The sequence below is a fragment of the Macaca nemestrina genome, chromosome 2, assembly GCF_043159975.1.
Source record: "Macaca nemestrina isolate mMacNem1 chromosome 2, mMacNem.hap1, whole genome shotgun sequence".
In the NCBI taxonomy this organism is placed as follows: domain Eukaryota; kingdom Metazoa; phylum Chordata; class Mammalia; order Primates; family Cercopithecidae; genus Macaca; species Macaca nemestrina.
Window position 1 is genome coordinate 90811074 of NC_092126.1, and position 7013 is coordinate 90818086.

Genomic DNA, 7013 nt, shown 5'->3' on the forward strand with positions numbered 1-7013 from the left:
GCTTCTAAGCCAAAGGGCATTGTCCCCAGTCATCTCAGTAGAAGCCCAAGGTGGAAGGGAGTTTATCTGTAAGAGATGTGTGGTTGGGGCTTTTGCCTGATGGATTTAATCTGGAGAAGTTTCACAGGAAACCCATAAAGTTCTCGAAAGAGATACATACAGAAACATTACTACTTGGATGGAATGAGACAGTACAGAACAGTACAGAATGAAGACAGGGCTTTGAAGGTGCACAATTTTAACACTTGCTATATTTTGCAAAACTAGAAAGAAGACTAAGAGGGTGAAACCAAGAGCTCAGAGGGCAGAGGGGAGAAACATGAAGAATTATTTCAGACATGAGACCTAATCAAGGATCTTCCAACATTTGCCTGGCTGAATTTTAGAACTGCTATGGACCCGTAAACCCTATGCTTCCATCCCCCACCATTTCTTTGAACAGGGTCATACAAGTGCTTATCTTGTATCTGTCCCACTGTTGCATGATGGCAGAGTGAGACATAATTTGCTCTTGTTTTACAGGTTTAAAAATAACGAGGAATTGCACTTGAAGAGCTGTGCTTAAAGAACTACACTTGAGAAACTACATTCATACTTGGACCTTATTTAGATGACAAGATTATGGACTTGAAGCTCATATTGCAATGGAATGAGAATTTTGAAGTCTTTGGGGGCAGTGAGCACATTTTGCATTTGAGAGGTAAATAAATCATTGGGCACCAGAGGATACACTGTGGTGGGCAGCTGCTAAGGTGGCTCCCAGTGATCCTTGCCTTCTGGTATTCACATCCTTTTGTAATACCTTCTTGCTGAGTGTGGGCTGGGCGTATTGACTCACATATAACAAACAGAATGCCTCAGAAGTGATAGGACAGTAATTGAGGGATTAGGTTATAAAAGGCTGCACTTTTCATCTTGGAGGTGCTCTCTCACTCTCTTTTGAATGACTTACCCCTGGGGAAGCAAGCTGCCATGCCATAAAGCTTAAGGTATCCCTGTGGCAAGTCCCATGGGAGTGGACTTGAAAATAGACTTTCTGAGACCTGCCCATAGCTATGTGAATGGGCTTGGAAGCAGATATCCTTGAGATAACTGTGGCCTCATCCAAAACCTTGATTGTAGCCCACGAAAGAACCTGCGCCAAAACGACACAGCTAAGCTGCTCCTGATTCGTGATCTACAGAAACTTCTGAAAAATGATTGTTTGCTATTTTCAGCCTCTAAATGTTGAGATAATTTGTTATGCAGAAATGGATAAAAATACGCTCTTATTCTAGAGGATACACTATGCTAGAATGCTCTAATTACTGTTATTCAACATTTTGGGAAAAGGCAATTCCACTGTCTTTAAGAGGATGACATTGTCAATGAATCTTTTAGTCACTATTTGAAGAGTGCCAACTTTGACCACAATTTTATCTTTTAAAATTGTGCTAATGCCAAATTCTTTTTTAAATCTGATTTCTCAAATATTTTGAAATATCAAGTTTGGTCTCCTACTTCCCCACTGTCTTAACTGATCTTTTGATTAATTATTTTCTTTAATTACAAAATGATAGCTTAAAATGGCATGAGGGTATGGTGTTCCCTTGGTCATTGGAATTATCCCAGGTTAGAGTGCTCAAAGATAAGCTACATTTATATATAATAATAAGTTACCTTTATGGGATGCTTATCTGTACCAAGAACTTTGAAACTTGCTTTCTGTAATCATTTTAGACAATTCTCATACCAATTGTTTGAATTAGGCATCATTATTATTCCTCCTTTAAAGAGAGTTGCCCAATGTCATACACTGGTGAGAGGTGGATCTGAGATTTGAACCCAGATTTGCTTATCTTCAGGAAATCCTGAGCTCTTAATCACTTTAGGCAAAGAAGATGTCCTGTGCCTCTTTGCATGAATTAATAAGCTGTGATAAGTGGATTTGCTCCGTGGCCCACTGGTTACAAAACAGAACCTGTGCAAGCCCATTTCATATCCCCCTGGATGCAGCCTGTGAGGGATTTTTGAATCCAGAGAAGCCCTTTCGTCACATGTGAGTCCAAGACATTTTTGAAGAGAGAAGTGCATGCCCAACTTGAAATAAGTTCTGTCACCAGGTTATAGCCTTTGCCTTTAAGAAAACTACAGGCGATCTTAAACGGTATTCAGAATGTGGGAGATATTTGAAGTGGTCAGTTATATTGATTTTTCAGAATCAGGAGTACATGAATTCTAAGAGAGAAATCAGAGGGTTTCAAGAGGCATTTGGCTGAGTGGCACAAAAACTCCCTGGCTATGCCTGTGACCAAGACTATCACTGTTCATTTCCCACTAAGGGAAAACAGGGGCGAGCATGTTTGGGAAACTGTTACATGCCAGAGCATTCACTAAATGCTTTATGCATTCGGGTCATTCTGACAAACTCCATTGGCATTTGTTGATTATTTAAAAAAGGACAATTGAACTATAAAATACGGTGAAATTCTTGATATTAATAAGTATCTTTGTTCTATTTGAGAAATCAGATTAAAAAAAGAATTTGGCATTAGCACAATTTTCAAAAATAAAATTGTGGTCAAAGTTATTAATGAAATATTTATTTTTGTTTGCTTTCTTCCCTCACTAATTTTCCAAGAGACTTAATTTCTTCAAAATTGAATCCTTTATATTTCTTAAAGTTTCAGTGTAATTTTATAAATTGTTGAAACTACATTCCATGTTTTCCTGGTCTTGTTTCTCATACCTAGACTATGTATTCAGTCAAACAAGGTGATGGTCAGGCCAAAGTTTATCTTATCACACCAGAGTTTTTAGGTCATTTCCAGTTTTCTTATTTATTTTTTTTCTTTTCGAACTTTCACTTGAAAAGAAATTAATTGGAAAACACTAGCAAAGCTTTTTTCCTTCCTCTTTTGGCTGCTTAACTGCCAACTGCCAATTGTTTCTGCATTCTTTATCTGATGTGCACAAGATACAGGAAAATTGTGGCTGTATTTGGAGTTGGCAATAGTTAAATGGAATTATAGAGAGTGACTAAAACCAACACGTATTTTGTAGAGTCTTTTGATTACACACAGCTTTCTCTGAGACATAAAAAAAAAACCTCTTGAAGGATTAACTTGCTAGGGAGAATTACCATTTTGAAAGATTTGTGCCACATTTCAATGACAAAATTATTCAGAAAAAAATGCCCCTCTGTAAATAGTCTCTAAAGTCTCACAAACATCTGAGCTCTTGGGGGCCAGAATCAGGGCACACTTCGCACATTTGATAATCCAAAGGTCTCTCAGATGTGCTTTGACCCTCTCTGGAAAGTGTCAATAAAATAACTGTACCATTTCTTCAAAAAAGCCTGTGACATGGACCATGAAAACACGGTGGTAGGAATCTTCTTTTAACCACTGATGTATTACAACTATGTTAAAGTGGCAGCTGAATTAACTTGGTTGAAAACCAAGTATGTTATATATATCTTTTCCTCAATAGACCAATGTGAAATATAAAACTTTTTATATAACTCCTTAAGTGATCTAAATCCTTTATTTAAAACAACTTACCTTATGATAACTCTTCTGACAGAGTTAAATACTCTTTGTATAATATGAGACTTCGCATATTTCTATTAAGTGAGATAACTACATCAACACATTTCCTGAGATTAGTTGTTCTTAACAATTCATTTTAATAACATCTGATATGCTGGTTGGAATTTGTGGTGGTTTCATGTGCCTATCTTATTAAAATTTCAAGCATTCCTAAAGCATTCATGTTGGAAAGTGACTTAGACAAAATTTTGCGCAATTGGTTAATTTCGCATCAGAAAAACTCCTGAGAGGTTGAGTAATTTTGCAGTTAACTGATGCCAGAAACAAACTGTAAACAAGAAACAAAATGTCAATCAAATGCTACCTTCTCTGTGAAGATGGAATCCATGTGAAGCAAAAAATGTGACTTCAGAAATTCGCTTTGCAAATTAGTCCAGTAATTGTCTATCATGTCACCTGGCATCGGCCCACAGCCTTCCAGTAAGACACCTGATAGAGGAAAGACAGCAGAGTGAGAATGTGGTATCCCTTCTCGTCTAAGCCCTCCTTAGGCAAGGCTCCCTCAATCCAGCTCTCTCCTCCCAATACAAGTTGGGGTAAGATGTTTTGGAGGGATAAGCTCTAGTTATGAAATGCTCTAAGACAGGAAAAATTCAGAGAATGTGCTTGTGTGACCACGAGAGTGTGTTTTACTGCTGGGATGAGGTGAGTCATACAGAGAGCTAGGTGGAGGGGTAGAAGAGAGCTGTGATATTCCTGGAAATAATTTGCTCCCATGTCACCCTCGGAAAAGGCATCTCCCTTAAATCAATCTGGCATAATGAATGGTGTGATACCCGGTGGCCTGCACAGTTATAAATACACAGCCTTTCATTCTAGAGATGGCCCATTACCACTCACTAAAACAGTCTGTCACAGTGGTGCTCTGGGGCCATTCATTTTTCATGACCTTCTTGGCGACGTGACTGGGATTTCCTGAAACCACACATAGGTCCCTGCCCAGCAAGCGCTCTGCGTTAACATCCCTTAATTCTTCTCTTCCAAAGGTTATCATGTCCTGTGGGGTGTGTATGTGTGTGTGTGTGTGCGCGCGTGTGTCTTCCCTAGCAGGCAAAGTAACAAACAGCACAAACTGAACTTGACCTTGTTGGAAATACTGTTTATCCACAGAGTGAATGTTGGCTAAAATTTAATCTTATGACATCAGGAATGTTCAAAGTTTACACAGGAGGTAAGAAATTTTAAAAATCATTTTAAAAAGTTATCTCACCATCCCCAAGGTTCAGATTTCACATCATGAAAGGCACACTTTAGCAGAGCAATTGCAGCAAAGCAGGGCCTTCTTATTTGCTGGCTGCTTCAAATAACAGTTGTCCCTTTGATACTATTGACACCTATCTCCTTCACAATCTAGTGCTTCTCCTGCACTTGGTAACATATCCCATCTGTTTTTTTAGGGCCACTGTCATAAGGATGCCTGGAAGAGTGAAGAAAGGCCTGATTGATCACAAGGTCCTATCAAATGTCAAAGCTGGCCCTGGCTGACCTCCCATCTATTCAGAGCTGCTTTGATTTAATCTCCAAACTGGCTGCTTCTCCAGGCTGTGAGTTCTGTCTGCAACCCATGTGTCAGCATTGAGATATGACCGGCTTCACGCTCCATTCATCTCATTTGAAGGACGGAAATTAAACTCGAGGGTCGAAGAGGGGAACTGCTCAAAATACACACACATTAACTGAAGCCTTTTGTGTGGGTACATTATAGGAGTTTGAACAACCATTAAAAATTATATTAAAATGAACTTGATCTTTACTCCACTGAAATGGTTTAGAACTTTTCCTCCCCTCACTGCCCCTTCATCTATTCTTTTTTCCCTCCCATATTTGTAGTAATCACATGAACCTGATCTCATTAAGGTTCAAAGTGAAAGAAGAGAAAAATTTACATTTTTTCAGTTTCTTTAAAAATGGTGCCCGTTAGTAAATTCACTTTGCCTGTAATTTGCACAGTAAATATTTTTTTAAAGAGCTAGGAGAAGCCAGTAACCAGACTAATAGAAATGCAGACTGGTTTGTTAGCATTATTGATTCATTTCAGTTTCACTTTGTAAGGTTTTTTAAAAAATTAATTAAAACTCAAACTTTGGGAATAGTTCTATAACTATCAAGACACATTAGTATGGTATAAATCTGTATACCCTAGGTTCTGTTCTTATTTCTAAACTCTTTTTGCTCTTTTCATTGGCCCTATTATACTATCAAGGCTAATAACTAAGTGAAACTTGATTCCTTACAGATTTGTTTGCATAAAAAGTTCAAAAACAAACTATGTTATTTACTAGAAGTGCCTCAAAAGTATTAAAATAAAATAATTATAAATGTGTTAGAAAAGTTAGTTGCATTTATTTCTGTGTTTATTCATTTGCTTATGCATTCATACATTTAAACTCTGTATGATAATGGCATCCAGGTAGGAAAAATGTTGTTGCTTGTTTAATTAAAAGGATATACTGTACATTTCCACTAAAATAATAGTACATATTCAATATAGAAAAGACAATTGGCAAAGACAGGCAAGAAAGATAGAGGGAATAGCAGACATCAAAAATACTATTGACCAGAAGTAACCAACATTAATACCTTTGTGTTTATGTTTTCTTTTTTGTTGGAAAATGCCCACTTTTTATTTTCCTTATATAAAATCATACTGTTTCTGCTTGGGAGAAGACTACATTTTTGATTGTTATATCTCTTTTTATGGAAATGATTATTTTGTTTGGTAATATTGTATTAATAGCAATTCAGATTTTTAAGTTTTTTCACTATTATAAATATTATTATGTAAAAATATAATTATATAATATTTTATTTATAATGTTTCCTTTATTTTCTTCAAAATACTCTAATTTGGGGAAAAAAGATGTGCTCAATTTAATGGTATAGTTAAAACTGTGGTCTTTTGTTTTATGGTTTTTCATTTGAATACTGACTTGGAAATAACTTTCCTTCTCAAATAATCACTTGTGTTTTCTTTGAGACATGTCATTTGTTTTGTATATAACATATGAACAATGGAATGAGTACTGTAGTGAATACTGATACTATTTCTACATAAACAATTTCATGGGACTTATGAAAAATCTTTCCAACTATAGTCATATGGAGAGAAACATTTGAGCATCTGAGGCATTCAAATAATGCTGTTTCAGCATCTAGGTTTCTAAGTAGGGAAGCCGAAGAACAAAGGATGATTGTATCTGTCTTGTACTTCTCAGTAAAATCTTTCTTTCTCCATATCCTTATGTTAATATCTTATTATTCATGGTGGAAATGTTGAATAAATGCACTTTGCAAGTTAATTCATTCTTTGCAGTGCCAGGTGGAAAGTAGGCTCATTCTTTTAATATGGCATAGCATTTTCAACAGAAATTTTCGCAATGGTGGAAATGTTCTGTAATTGAACTGTTCAACATGGTAGCCACC

The 7013-nt window shown here is 36.6% G+C and overlaps 1 long non-coding RNA gene across 1 annotated transcript in view; it reads right to left on the reverse strand.

Moving 5' to 3' along the window:
* Positions 1-4045, reverse strand: part of LOC139361762 (uncharacterized) — a 44363-nt gene extending 40318 nt beyond the window's left edge. Inside the window, exon 1 of the long non-coding RNA XR_011619374.1 lies at positions 3895-4045. This is a non-coding gene — a long non-coding RNA (uncharacterized lncRNA). The remainder of the gene's footprint in view (positions 1-3894) is intronic.
* Positions 4046-7013: the final 2968 nt, after the last annotated feature.